The sequence below is a fragment of the Notamacropus eugenii genome, chromosome 2 (assembly GCF_028372415.1).
Source record: "Notamacropus eugenii isolate mMacEug1 chromosome 2, mMacEug1.pri_v2, whole genome shotgun sequence".
NCBI classification, from domain to species: Eukaryota; Metazoa; Chordata; class Mammalia; order Diprotodontia; family Macropodidae; genus Notamacropus; species Notamacropus eugenii.
Genome location: NC_092873.1, coordinates 465,515,010 through 465,530,695, shown reverse-complemented (window position 1 = coordinate 465,530,695; position 15,686 = coordinate 465,515,010). Strand labels below are relative to the sequence as shown.

General features: G+C 41.0%; 1 pseudogene; it reads right to left on the bottom strand.

The window, feature by feature from the left end:
* Positions 1-676: 676 nt before the first annotated feature.
* On the bottom strand, positions 677-7,363 carry LOC140523183 (ATP synthase subunit delta, mitochondrial pseudogene; annotated as a pseudogene).
* Positions 7,364-15,686: the final 8,323 nt, after the last annotated feature.

The window sequence follows — 15,686 nt, the reverse complement described above, 5'->3', positions numbered from 1 at the left end:
TTTGGCATTAATGCAATATGCTTAGAAACTGAATGAGTAAGAATTAAAACTGTAATTCGTTTTTATATACCTATTTTTGAATGCAGTTAGTATAGAATGCCAAATTGATAGCTGAATGAAGTGATTTACCATGTAAGATGATTTGGATTTGCATTCGACTGATGTTATGTGATTGGCAAAGTGTTTTGTGATATGTCTTAAAAATTCTTAATATTGTTTATGTTACTGTTAGGCTTTTAATTTTTCTTATATTATGTTTTTTTGGAAATGCTATTAATTTGGAAACTCATACCCAGAGAGTGATACATTTGTATCATTGCAAAAATTCACTTTTCCTTTGAAAGAGACTGTTGCCATTATGGTTAAAAAAAACCAAAACACCAATCTGTTAAGTACCTAATTGGGTATATTTTGCTTTCAGATGAATAGTAATGAATAAAAATAAAGTTAGAGTTTGGGAAAATACCACAGACTTTGTAAATATTGGAGAAGTTCTTTGGGGACTCGCTAGATTTTCAACCTCAGTAAGGTCATAAATCTTTTTTTTTTTTTAAGTCCAGAAGCCTTGTGATTTTTAATCTGGAAGTGGAGGGCAGGGGGGTAGGCAGGAAGGGGGATTGGGGGGTAGGTATCCTCTTCCTTCCTGGCTATTTCCTGGTCTGCTCAGCTCAGGGTGATTGCCATGGAGCAGAATGGTCACACCATCTCTGGATGACCCCAAGGGTTCGGCTCCCCGGCCCATGATTCCAGCACTTTCACGATAGCTTCGTGGGCTTCTGTCTGTATCTGAACCTCAGCCCAAGGCTGCCTCGTCTGATGCCCCTGATAGGTCCCAGGGTGCCTTTTCCAAGTTGGATCTGGCGGCCTCCAGGCCGCCAGCCTGTCCAGAGCCACGGCTTCTTCCACCAGCAGCTGCACCGAGGAATCAACATTCACCGTGACAGAACCACTGCCCCCAAAATACTTGGTGGTGGTGCCATCCTCAGCATGCACGGTCACCACACCGGGCTTCAGCACCTGCAGACTGGGGACGTGGGCAGCGAGGATCCCAAACCTCTGGGTTGGGACATCCACCTGCTTCACGTTGGCCTCGTTGAAATACACCTGCATCGAGGAGGCGAAGGTGAAGGACATCTGGCGGGGGGCGGCCGGGAGCCGGGCTTGGCGGGGCAGCGTGGTGGGCAGCATGGGGGCGGCGGCGGAGGACGACAGGCTGGGTAGCGGGAGAAGAGGCATGGGCGGCCGGGCCAAGGACGGAGAGGTGGACCTAAGGTCATAAATCTTAACTGTTAGAGAAGTTGCTGAAAGGATTTTGTGAAATTCTAAAATAATGAAGTGGTTTAATGAGAAAACCAGGATTTCTCACAGTTGAGAAGTTAATCTTATAAAGACAGATTTTTGTTGGATAGATTGTTTGGCCAGCGCTTATGAAAGTTATGAATGGATACCTGCAATGGTGTATGTTAAAGTTACATCTTTGAGTCAGTTTAGTATCAACAGATTCTAAGTTTAAAGATTTTGTTTTCCTTTAGAGCTATGAATAGGGTTACATCTTTAAGATAGGGAGACTTGTCAGACTCAAGGCTTACAGTAGCCAGTGCTACTTTGTGTGTGGATGGGGTGGGGGTTGTTGAATGAGCTATCATGTGTTCCCTGTAAGTGTATAATCATAGAATGTGACTATTTTCTTAATTTCTAATAATTGATTCCTACTCCAAGATGGATTTAAACTAGACAGAGGGATAAGACTTGTATGTATTTATTGTTAACTGTTTTTGAGCCTAAAGGATTGGGAGGATGTTGGTGCCCTCAACACTAGGAGGGATATTTAGAAAGAGGGTTTAGGGGGAAAGAAAGTGAGTTTGGTTTCAGACATGTTGAGCTTAACAGGTCTGCTGGACATCCGACTTAAGATGTCTAAAAGGTAGTTGGAGATGAGACTGAACATGCAGAGAGATTGGAGCAGGATCGGTAGATTTGAGAATCATTAGCATAGAGATGATAATTGAATTCACGGGAGATGATGAGAGATTACCAAATGAAGTAGTATAGAGGGAGAAGAGGGTAAAGATACTATATTATTTTTCATTTGCTTTCTAAAGTTCTTCTTTCTCATGCTATTGTTTCTTAGCTCTCTGCTTCAAGATTTCACTTTTTTGGGACTCGCATTTTGGTTTTGTTGCTTCTAGTTTATTCTGAATTTCTTCCAGGGGATTAAGGATAGGGTTGACTGAATAAGTCAGTCAAGTCATACCACCCCATTTAAAGTAAATGAGAAGATGCCCAGATGCCTTGAGAACAAGTTTCAATCAACCAAATCAAATATCTCACCAATAAAAAATGTCTTAAAATGAAATGGAGTGATGTTGACAGAAAGGGCATTTGGACAGATGAGAGCTCTTAGTCATTCTCTATGGATTGCCTGTGAAATAAAGGATCAGTTCAGAACCCAAGTTATTCAGACATCTGAGGGAGATCTGTATACAGAGGGTGACAATGAAGAAAAAAATGTTCCAGTTAAATCCTTTGAAGAGGTGAGTTGGGGGAAGTGTCCACCCCAAGCATGTAAAGACTTTCCCCAGTGGAATGGGCAAATGAGAATGATTAGTTTCAATGGCCAGGAAGGCAGCTGAAGCAGGCTCTGTGGAAGGAAGGAAGGCACTTAGAGTGTGTCAGACATCAAAGATGCCAACGGTCATCGACTGCATCCCAGGTCATCACCAGTCATCTTGATTTTTATTTTGTCACTGGACTTCGATGACTCTAGAAGAGAGTGAGGCTGATGATTTTGTCCAATTCTGCCTCACTTAAATCCACTTCGCATGCAAGTCAAGATATCACCCTCCTGCTGCCATTGGTTCTCTTTGAAAAGAAAGAATTGATTATACATGTGTGTGTACATATATATATGGATGTATATATGTTCATTTTTCTTCTATTCGTTATCATTCCATTTTTTTACTTAAACACTCTTGGGATGAGATTGGATGTCCTGTTGAATTTCTTGTTCTACTTTCTTTTAGTAAGGTTTACCCTCCAACTGATTCTACCTGATGACAACACTATTCACAATCATCTGACATCAATCAATCAACAAGTTTTATTAAGCCTCTGCTATGTGCCAGGTACCAGGGATACAAGGACAAAAAATGATGTGTTTGTATTTCAAAACAAATAGTTAAAATTATTATGTTGAACTTTCCCTTTTTTTAAAAAAATACTTTTAATGTCATTACTCCTTTTTATTTTTAAGGAAGTGAAGCAAACACTAATCTCAGTAATTAGACAAATTCTTGATGGGATTAGTATTTCCAAGTTCCACTGCCAAAAGCCTTCAGGCCCAACTACCTGAGTGGGGATTAGAGCAGCATCACCAAAGACTTTGGTGATAGGACAGCATCTTCTGTCAGGCTTAGACATCATGCAGCTCTGTTAGTTCTTCCAGAAGACAGGTATTAACAACGGTACTACAGCATACCCACCCATATATATCTGTGTGGTAGTGGAAAGAGACTGTGACTGTGGTCAGGAAAGCCTGAGTTCAAATCCCACCTTAGATCCTCCCTAGCTGTGTGACCCTGGGCAAATCATTGTACCTCAGTTTCCTCATCTGTAAAGTGGGGATAATAACAATATGTACATATCAGGATTGTTGTGAGGATCAAATAAGATAATAGTTGTAAAGTGCTTACCAGTGTCTGATGCATAGTAAGTGCTATGTTAGCTACTTTTATTGTCATTATAGATGCATATACACCTACATGTGTATATACAATACACATATATGTACACATACACATATGCAGATAGGTGTGTACATATACTTTGCTGATGCTATATGCAAAATGGCTACATGGTAGTAAGATGTAACATACTGTCATTGTTAATACATGTGGATCTGTAGATAGAGCTCTGGAGTTGGAAAGAACGGAGTTAAAACTCTGCCTCAGATACTCGCTAATTATATTATCACTGGCAAGTCACAAAGCCACGTTGTGCCTTAGTTTCCTCATCTGTAAAAAAGGCGACAATAATCCCACCTACCCTGCAGGGCTGTTCTGAGGACAAAATGAGATCATTTTTGTAAAGTTCTTTGCAAGCCTTATGGCACTACGTAACTGTTAGCTATTATAATGTGTCAATATAATTTGTACATATACACATACATATTATGTGTATAACTAAAGTGTATGTTGTACGTGACTAACATATACACACATATACATGGTATATTTATCAGCACCTCATCTGAGTTTTTCTTTTTTTTTCTCATCTGAGTTTTTAATGATAAACTATGGTCACCTTGTCATAATGAACAAATTAACAAGGAAAAAATAAAGGGGGAGGGGAAAAGGTTGGAGTTATTAACATAGTAATTTTTTTAACATAGGAAAGTGAGAATCAGATAGCTGGTTTTGCTGTATTATTAGTGAACTGAGTTTTCCTTGTCTCTAGAAGTGGGACACAGAAGCACAAATCCCACTCCAAGTGCTTGATTCTGCAAAGTCTACACATGACCTCAAGATGGCGACAGCAGGATCTTCCAGCCCAAGCCAGGGCTTCTACCACCTTCTTCCACCTTCTTCCTGAATCTCTCTCTTCAAACACTTCTAGAATAAAGCCCAGACATCCTCGGGCAGAATCTCCCCAGAGACCTTGTAGCAAACACCTGTGGCTGTACACAGGACTGCTAGATTTCAACTAGTACTTGGAATAATAATAATGGTTGCTTTTTACACTTGGAAAGGCAATGTGTTGATTCTCCATTAATCAGTTTGGAAAATCAGAAAGTAGAGAAGAAAGAGGAATATTTACTGAGGGCAGAAGTTTTGATGAAGGAGAGTGAATGTGTTCTTGAACCATACAGTAAATAGAATAATGGTCCCTTGACTTTTCCCTCTTTGCTTTGGTAAGAGGCAGCATGGTATAAGTGAATGGTGCCTCCAGAGCTGGTGGATTCCTTCTTCTTGGAAAACTATAGGCAGAGTCTGAATGACTACCATTAATCAGGTGTGTCATAAGAGGAATTCCGTTTGTGTAGGGGTCAGACTATATATAGCTGCTGAGATCCCTTTCAGTGGTCAAATGCTGTGATTCTGGGATTTTTTTTTGGTGGCAGAAAAAACCATCTCTGAAGTTGGGTTTCAGTCCTGGCTCCTCCAGTTCTGTGACTGTGGGTGTCTGGGGTTGGTTCTGACTCAGACCAGTTCCCTGCTATTAGATTCAGTATTGAAATAAAAGGAGACATTCATAGATCATTCAACAGTTAACAAAGAGATTTACTTTGTTGACATCTAGTTGATTAGTCAAGTCCAACTTTTGGTTACCTCATTTGGGGTTTTCTTGGCAAAGAAACTGGAGTGGTTTGCCATTTTCTTCTCCAGCTCATTTTACAGATGAGGAAACTAAGGTAAATAGGGTGAAGTGAGTTACCCTGACTCACACAGGTAATATGTGTCAGAGGTTGGATTTGAACTCACATTGAAGACACCTCAAATGTATTCCACTGAGTGAAATTGCTGATGCTGCTGTTTCCTGGCTATTGTTTCTGGGACCAATGTCTCATAAAGTTTGGGGGGAGGACAACTGTCTCTGCTGGGACAACCATGGCCATAGATGTGAGTGTGATTGCGCTGCTCCTTCTGGGGCCTGTGTTCTCCTGGGCTGGAGGAAAAACACAAAGCAACACACAAACCCCCAACAAAGCCAGTGGCTCCTCCAAGTCAGTATTATGTGCTCTATTTCCCATATACAAGCAAGAGCTGTTTCTGTAGAGGATATGCTCCTCTGGCCTGAGTTCTTTGCTCTTCAGGGGCCCTTCTCTGGCGGCACCAGAAAGAGTTCACAGTTCAGAGTTTAGTGTAGAAACTTTGTGAAGTGATGCAGCACCCCTGGCTTTACTTAGCTGATTGAAGGGGATGCAGTTGGCCCACTGGTCCCTATCACCAATTTCACAAATATCTCTGGGCTTTTGAAGGGACATCAGCTTTGTGCCTCTCTATCTGGTAATTATTCTTTCTTTGGGTCTTTTTCTTTTCTCTAGTACCTCTCCAGCAAAGTCTGCCCCTTTCTAGGTCTCTTGGCTCCTTTGTCCTCTTCTCTCTGCCTTTCCCTGTGTCCATTTTCTGCTAAGTCTCTCCAAGTTCTCCCTAGGATCACAGGATTTGGGACTGGAGGGGATCCTGTGTCATTGAGGTCAATCCCCCTGATTAATCAATCAATTCCCAGGCTTAGAGAAAACCAGGGATTTGCCTAAACCTGTACAGATAGTAAGGAACAGTTCTGGAATTAAAAGTCCAATCTTGAATACAGTACTTTAGACTGAACTGCCCCATCTCTGATTCTGTCTCATTCTCACTCAGTCTCTCAGTCTCTGGGAAGTCTCTGTGTTCCCCTAGCTCTGATTCTCTCTGTTTCTGCTTCTCACTCCCAGCCTCTCACCAGTTCGTTCCTTCCTTCCTTCCTTCTCTTCACGTGTCCCTGGGTGTTCTGAGTTCCTTCAAGCTTTTCCTTTCTTGGTTTGTCTCTTCTTTCTGTCTCTTTTGTCATCTGTTGGCACCCTCTCTAGGCCCTTCTCTCATTCCAGTCTCTCCCCTTTGCTTCAGATTTCTTTACCACACATCCCTCTCCAGTGTGAGCCTCCATTAGAATATAAGTTACTTGAGGTCAAAGCCATCTTTCTTTTTCCTTGTGTTTGTATTTTCAGCACTTAGCGCAAGGCCCTGCACATAGTTGAGTTGGTTGTTGATTCATTTTCTTCTCTTTATGACCCCATTTGGGATTTTCTTGGCAAAGATACTGAAATGGTTTACCATTTCCCTCTGCAGCTCATTTTACAGATATGGAAACTGAGGCAAGCAGGGTGAAGTGACTTTCCCAGGGTCACCCAGCTAGTAAGTGTCTAAGGCTGGATTTGAACTCAGAAAGATGAGCCTTCCTGACTCCAGGCTCTACACTCTATCCACTGTCCCACCTAGCTTCCCCCAGGCCCATAGTGGGCACTTGATAAATGCTTTTAGACTTGATATAACTGTATCCCTAAGTCTCCTGTTTCTTCACCTCCCTCTCATTCAAAGTTCAATAACCAATTAATAAGTTTCTGCTGTGTTCAGGGTAGCTTATATTCTACTGAAGTTGATAATTCTTAATTTATTCTGAGATTATCTTCAATTTACCTTGAATATATCCTGCTGATATACATGTACTTCTTTGCCTGTTGTCTCTCTCTATAAACTGGAAGCTCCTGGAGGTCAGGTGGACGGCGCTTAGCACAGGGCCTGGCAATTAGGAAGTCCTTCATAACTGCTTGTTGACTGATGGCCTGTCTCCTTGGCTTGCACCAAAGAATCACAACAAAAACCATGTGGCAAAATTTCCACTGGCCTCTCAAATTCCAAATAAACAAGGAAAACTCCAACAATTTCTTCCGCACAGCTGTTAGAGAATACTAAAATTCTAGGAATCTGCGTTGGTTTGTGTTCTCCAAGGGTCCCTCCAGCTACCCTTCGTGGATGGCTATATATGATGATAGGACTGAGGATGGCTGATCCAGCTGAGTTTCCAAAGAGCTATCAAAACTAGTGTATACAAAAAAAAGAAGAAGAAGAAGACTACCTTTAAGCTGGCCTGGACTCTTCTTTAGGAGGTCTCTCCCAAAGCAGTTGGGTCATGACAATGATTGATGACACAAAGGTGTCCAGCCCAGGCTGGTAATAAATAGTTCTTCTGAATCTGTTCTTTTTTAATTGGAGGGGGGGAGGGGAGAAATCTTCATTATCCCCCAAATGCAACCCGTTCAGATTGCTTTGAAGATAAACTGAGTTGTGAAGAAATACTTCAGAATTTGGAGGAGGCTTAGATTAGTGAGATTAAAGGCCCAGTAAAACTGGAGGGCATAAAACACAGTTTATCATCATTATCTTCCAGGTGCAGTTCTTAATGACATCAAGTTCACTTCCAGGTCTTTCCTAGCTGAATGGCCACAGGCACTTTCTCACACTGAGGAGGGGTGTGTGTGTGTGTGTGTGTGTGTGTGTGTGTGTGTGTGTGTGTGTGTGTGTGTGTGTGTGTGTGTGTGTATCTGCATTGCAGACCTTCCTACCCTGCCCCTCCCACCCCCCCCAACACACACATACTTCATGGAGCTCATTAGGTTCCAAGCCTATAAGATTTCAACATTATTCTAGGTTACACCTGACTGGGCTTGGTCCCCTGGTAGTTTAGGTTTGATACTGGAACAAAATGAGAATCTCATAAGTTATACAACAATTAACAAAAAGGGATTTACTTAGTCCTAGCAAGAGAAGGTAATTCAACAAGGAAAGCCGTGGAGAATGACTCAAGTTGATTTGGCTGAGCCAAGTTCCCAGCCATTTTGTTATCCATTGTCAGAAAATATACATATGAAGCATCTTTTATGTGCCACGTATTATACAAAGTGCTGGGGAGACAGAAAGAGGCAGAGGACAGGTCCTACTCTCAAGCAGCTCACAGTCTACTGGGAAAGGCAACACAGAGTTTGCAAACATCCAAGGCTTAACAGGGAAAGATCATTCATAGAATAAAGGAGCAAGGGACTTGAGAAAAGAGGACAACATAGAATTCAACTGCTTCCCTAAGGGTCAAGATAGGAACAAAAGGATGGCTTGGGAAAGGGTCAAGGGTCTCAGTGAGGAGGAAGAAGAGGGTTTAGGATTGCAAGGCAGAGGGAGAGTTAGAATAAAACGACTAGAATCAGATAAAGGAATTTCAAAATTCGTGAACATAGAAGTGGAACAATTACAGGTAATGGTAAATCAAGAGTATGATTATTTCTGAGTGTGGCTGAGGTGGGGCAGGATGATGGGTAATGATGATGCAAGTTGAAGGACTGGGAGCTAGGGGTGTTTGAGACAAACAGCAAAATGGATGTTGGAGGCCTCTCGTATGAGGGCAAGAGTTGGGGTAGAGAGAAAGGTTGTGAGCTAGGTACTGAACTCTTTGAGGAAAGAAGGAGAGTATCTTGGAATTCAATAGAAAACAGTTACCAGAATTTTCATCGGGTGGTAGATGTGGATTGAATGAAACTCAAAGGAAGAGAACTTACTGAATGATGGAGGCAGTCCAGCAACAAAGCCTCCTGGAGCTCTTCTTCGCTGCTTTGTACTCAAGTGATAAGAAAGTGATACACAATCAGAGACTTTATCCCTTGAGCCAGCCAAGTCTCAAGAAAAGCCTCAACACTTTTTAAGAGCCTAACTAGAATGGAGGAGGGAGTTAGGCTACTGCTCCTAAGTGGCTGAGTCACTTCACCAATCCGAGCTGGTTTCCTCCTAAATAAAATGGGGCTAGCATGGTTCACACTCCCTATGTCACAGTCTTGTGGCAGGAAAAACACTGCATAAATTACAAGGTGCTAGATATGTGTGTATGCTCATGATCTTCATATCTTGAGTAGGATAAATGGTACTAATATGGATGCTCACCACGAAAGTCAATGACTGAATCCATCCATACCAAATTTCTCTAAGGTCATGAGTTTGTGAGCACAAAGTCCCTTGTTTGATGTTCAAAGCCCTTTAGAGTTTGATTCCCTCTTTCCAGGCTTCTCCCATCTTACACCTCCTTGTGTACTCATTGATCCAGTAACATTGGTTTCTTTGATGTTCCTCAAACAAAACTCTCTTACCTCTTGACTCCAGGCGTTCTCACTGACTTCCCTCATGCCCTTCATCTCTGCCTCCTGGCTTCTCTGGCTTCCTTCAAGTCCCAGATAAAATTCTACTTTCTATCAGAAGTCTTTCTGGTCCCTCTTAATACTGGTGCCTTCCCTCTCTTGATTATCTCTAATTTATCCCCCTGCCATAATGCCTGTCACGTAGTAGATGATTAGTAAATATTTACTGACCAAATACATGAATAGAGAAGTAACCCCCCAATACTTTTCCCCCAGGTTGTTGCTCATTCCTTTATCTGAAAGAGACAGAAAGAAGATCTTATCCATCCCTCCATATCCTGTTGGACCATGCTCTGTTACTGAAAAAGATAAACTCATACCTTCCCATAGAAAGGGAAACCACAACTTCTCTTGTAAATTATTTCTCCAATATATATTTTTCTCATGGGCAGAGGCCCAATACTATACAAGGAGGCTTTGGGAAATACAACAAAACATGGGGGGCTCTAGTCTTCAAGGAATTCCCAATATGACAATTAAGAGAACTAGAGGAAAAGACTAGCCAGTATGCAGTCAAATACTAGGCTTCAGGGCACCATTTCTAAATGCCATTTGAGCTCAGAGAAGGGAAAGGTCATTGTGGGCTAAGAAAGACAGAAAACCTTCATGTAGGAGACAGTTCTTGAACTGCAAACTTGGAGTGGTAAAGAGGAAGAATTGAAGAAGGCAAGAAGAATTGCCTGAGCAAAGGCATGGTATCAGGAAAAGTAATAGTTTGGAATGGGGGCAGGAGGTTCAGAAATCAAATTAGCCTAACTTAAGTATAGAATTTATGGTAGGAAGGAATGGGAAGTGAGGTTGGGTAGGTAACTTGGGCTTAGATTATGGATGGCCTTGAATTATGCCAGGTTGACATCCAATTTGATTGGATATAGGTGGGATTCATTGTAACTGGTCAGGAAAAGTGACTTGGGAAAAAATGTAGCATATGCTAAGAAAACAAATATGGCAGCAGGGTGCTGGATGCCCAGGCTGGAACATCCTGTCATCTATTGTGATATTGTGAAGAAAGCACAGACTCTGGAGTCAGATGACCTGGGATCAAATCTCACCTCTGCTCCTTCCTACCTATGTGACCTTCCTGGGTCTCAGTTTCCTCATCTGTAAAATGAGAGGGTTCTACTAGATGGCTTCTGAAGTCCTTTCCAGGTTCTAGATCTATGATCCTAGATCAAAACTTAGTCAAAGATCACTACAACTTCTAGAATGCACAGGAAACTTTAGAATCCTATAAAATTCAAAGTAGACCAGTGTTATACTGAATTAGATTATGAAGATATCTACTATTTCCAAATCTAAGGACTTGTGTTTCTGTAGCACTTTCACTTTTGCAAAGTGCTTTCCAGGAAAACAAGCCTGTGAAGTGGGTGGTCTGAATGTTATTTTTGTGGTTTAACGTAAGTGGGAACAGAAGCGCTGAAAGGTTGTTATCACACAATCTCTGAGACAGGATACAAGCCCAAGGCTCTTGATTCCAACATCTAGCCTTCCGGCTGCCTTCATGATACCTGTCATCATGTCATTTTGATTTCCTTTAATTCAAAAGTATTTGTAAAATGTCTTCTCTGTACAAGATGAAAAACAGTCTTGCTTGCTTATGCATATTTGTTAAATGATTTTTTTTTGAGGCAATCGGGGTTAAAGGACTTGCTCAGAGTCACACAGCAGATTAAGTTCTAATGGGGGAACACAACATTTACAACAAGATTATATTACAATAAGATAAGCAAATAGAAAATAATTTGAAGAGGGAGAAAGCTCTAACAGCTGGGGACATAAGGAGAAACTTCCTATGGGATGACCCTTAGAGAAAGCTAAGGATTCTAAGAGTCCAAGGTAAAGACAATGTGCAATTAAAGACGAGTAGGGGACAGCTAATATGCTAAAAATGAGGGAAAAGGAAACAAATCAGTTTGCCTAAAATGTAGTGTGCCAAAAGGGGAGTAAAGTGAAAAATAAATCTGGAGATAGGTAGAACGGAAGCAGACTGGGAAGAGCTTGAAGTGACAAGATGAGTGGTTTACATTTTATCCTAAAGGCAACTAGCAGCTACTGAAGAATCAATCAACCGATCCACAATTATTTATTCAGCACCTACTATGTGGCAGGCACTAGAAATGCTGATGCAAAAATGAAATTATTCCTAACCTCAAGGAGTTTACCATCTACTAATGCTGTGATAACATTATCAGATCAGTAACAATTAGGGAAATCAAGAAAGGCCTCCTGAAGAAACAGGCACTTGTGTGGAGCTTTAGTAGGAGTTCCAAGTGTCAGAGATGAAAAGGCCAAGTTCAAAGGTGAAGAGATAGAGATGGAAGATCAAATACAGGGACAAGTTGGCCAGTTGACTGGAGCATAGTGTGAGTGAGAGGAAGTAATGTAGAATTAACCTAGAAAGATAAACTAGAGTCAGACTGAAGGATGCTAATGCCCAGCAGAGGATTTTCAATTTGATCATGAAATCAAAAGGAAGCCACTGGAAGTTCTTAAGCAGAAGAGTAAATAGTATGGTCATACTTACACTTTAGGAATATTACTTTGGAAGCTGTGTGGAGGGTAAATTGAAATGGAAAGAGAATGTAAATGGGTTAAGATTTGCCTATCTTTAGTCCTATGGCATTTTCACATTCTCCAAAGTTTTTCAAAAATCATGTACAAAGGCTCAGCAATTTCATCTGAAAGTTTTTCAACACCTTGGAATATAGTTCATCTGGACCTTGAACTTGAATACATTAAGAACATATTCTTCTCATATTCCTGTCCTCTCCATTATCTTGGATTCCAGTTCCCTTTTAACCACTTTTATGTTATCCCTCACAATGTGGAGATCGAAGCAAAAGCCAAGCAGGAGTTAAGTAGTTCAACCTTCTCTCTGTAATCATTTATCATCCATCATGCCATCCCCCCTGAGAAGTCCTATCTCTTCCTTCATCTTCTTTGTGTTCCAAATATAGCATGTAGTCCTTTTTTAATGTTCATCCATAGCTTCAGCTCGCACTGATATGAATTAGCTGCATGACCTTGAGCAAGTCACTTCGCCTCTGTTTGCCTCAGTTGTCAAATGAGGATAATAATAGCACCTACTGCTCCTAGAGCTGTTGTAAAGATCACATGAGATCATATTTATAAAGCACTTAGTACAGTGTCTGGCACATAGTAGGCTCTTAATAAATGCATCTCCTTCCTTCCTGTTCTAGGAGTTGATCATTCCTTTGTTTTCATCCTGTTACTTATCCTTGCCTCTCTTTTGAGCAAATCTTTGAAAAATCTAAATTGGACAATAATTCCCCTGTGTATCCATCACTTTAGAAAGCTCTCTCTGCTCTTCCTTCTCAGAGTTACTTGCCATCAGAATTTCACACCTGAGATCTTTTCATTACTCTTGAGTCACCTCTTTCTTTCTAAAGTAGTCTCCCCTGTTGATGGAGCTGAGAATTGGTCTAAATATTCTGAAAGGCAATAAAGGGAGGAGAGGGCAGGAAAAGAGAACTGTTAAATAATCCAGTGTGATGAGAACCTCAGGGCATGGGAAGGGAGGAAGGGAAATAAGACTGGAAACTGAGGCTGGAGTCAGGTGGTAGAGGGCCTTGAATACCAGGCTAAGGTATTTGTATTTGATCCTGTAGGCTATGGAGACAGAAGGAACAAAGGAGATGTTTGCCAAAATCTAGAGCAGTAGAAATGCTTAATGATAAATCTTCAGGGTCTTAGCCTGTTGTGGTTGGAAAAAAATGAGGTTTCAGACTTTGTCCTGTAGGAGCACAAGCAGCCAGGGCCAGTGTATGCTGTCCATTAGTCAGTCCACAAGCATTTATCTAGTTCCTATTATGTGCTGGGCCCCGTGCTAAGTGTTGGGGATACAAAGAAAGGCAAAGAGACTGTACTGAAGTCTGATGTAGTAGAAACTGAGAATGCCAAGAAATGGGCATGCCTGAACTTCAAATACAGACTTTGTAACCTCTTCTGGAAGCTCTGCCTCAGGTTATTATGGCATGTGCTAGCTTGAGCTTGCTGTCTTCCCCCTTGTCTGATAATCTCACTGTCCTCTCTCTCTTTCCATCCCTCCCCTTCTCTCCCTCCCTCTCTCTCTCCCTCCTCTCTGCCCTCTCCCTCTTTCTTCCCCTTTCATAAGCATTTGTCTTTCTTTGTACCCTCAGCCCTAAGCCTGGCACCTAGTAATGCTTAATCTGACTTTTTGTGCCATTTATAGTCTTAGAGACTTGCCTGGACTGCTGAGCAGTTAAGGAAGCTCACATACAGTCAGTCAATTTGTGTCAAAGTAAAGTCTTGATTTCAGGACTGCCTGATCCTGAAAACCAGTCTCTAACCATTCCATCTCACTGCCTCTCAATAATCATTATATTAATATGTGCTCAGCTGTATGTATCAGAGTGCCCAGAAAATGATCTCAAAGGTATATAAGAAGAAAAACCAGTAATGGAAACAGAAAAGGTAGGAAAGATATGGATTTTTAAAAACTGTGGAAATAGGTAAGATTAGTATTTAGCAAATGAAGGAGAAGGTTTCAAGGAGGGGTTAAAAGTGCCAAATGTAGCAAGGAAGTAAATAGGAAGTGAAAGGAAAAAAGACCATTAGATTTGACCAGAAAGTAACCATTTTATGATGTCTAGTTTAAGTCTTTTGATACAGTTTAAATTCAGTTCATGTTGTCTAGGCCTGCTAATGGGCCCAGTGGATAGAGCACTGTGTTCCAGGAATCAAGAAAACAAATTCAAATCTGACCTTAGACGCTTACTGGGAAATTCACTTAACCCTGTTTGCCTCATTTTCCTCATCTGTAAAAGAGATTTCTCCCAGAGTGGTTAAGATCAAAGAAAATAATTTTTGTCAAGCCCTTAGCACAGTACTTGGCATATTAATGCTTTTTTCCCTCCTTTCCTTATTGTGTCCTTTAGAAAGATAGAGATAGCTGGTCACTATTCCTTGATTGGATTTGTTTTAACACCTTTCAGATTTACTTCATTTTCATTTTTCTCTCTTCACATAATGTATTCATTTCTATTTCTCCATTTTACCAAGCTCACTTTGAAATCCTCATTTTTTCTTAAAAGGAAAATTATCTCCCTCACTGCTTCCCTCCCCTCCTAACTTAGTAGCATCCATTCTTAGTCAGTCACCTAGAATTTATTAAGCACCTACTATGTGCCAGGCACTGCGGTAAGACAGCCCCTGTCCTCAAGTAGCTTATAGTCTAATGGTTCTCTTTTCATTTTCCCAAGTCATTAGTGAAAATATTAAACATTAAATATTAGATCATTAATATTAAATTAAATTCCAGGCCCATCTCCTAATTCATTACTTACTATACCCCTCCAAGCTGATGGCAACCCTGCTAATGGTCTTTCTCAGTAAGATCCTCCAGGCTAGCTGTTCATTCATTCATTCATTCATTCATTCATTCATTCATTCATTCTCTCATCCAATTATTCAGGACATTATACTATAGTTAAAAGAATGCTGAATTTCAAATCAGAAGACCAAGAGGCTCTGCCTTTTACTATCTCAAGATCTTAGGGACATGGAGTCAAGAAGACCTGGGTTTAAATCCTGCCTTAGGAACTTACTAAACAGTGTACCCTGGGCCAGTCATTTAACTTTTCTCCACCTGGTTGCCTCATTTGTAAAATGGGGATGTTAGGAGCACCTACTTCTTAGGGTTCTTGTGTCAGTCAACTGGGATGATACATGTAAAGCACTTTATAAACTTTAAAAAGCAGTGTGTAAATGGACGTTGTTGTTGTTACATCTTCACAAAGCTGTGGGTCAGGCCCATATGACCATGATTGCTATGTGCTAACTTGGTTTCCCCTTCTATGATTCTGGAAAACTTAAAGATATGTCTTTAGAAATCATTAGCTTGTTCTCTAATCCCCCCTCACCACCACCCCTGTAGCAGGGTTTAAGTTCCAAATGAATTTCATCATCTAAATGACAGGGAACTTTCCAT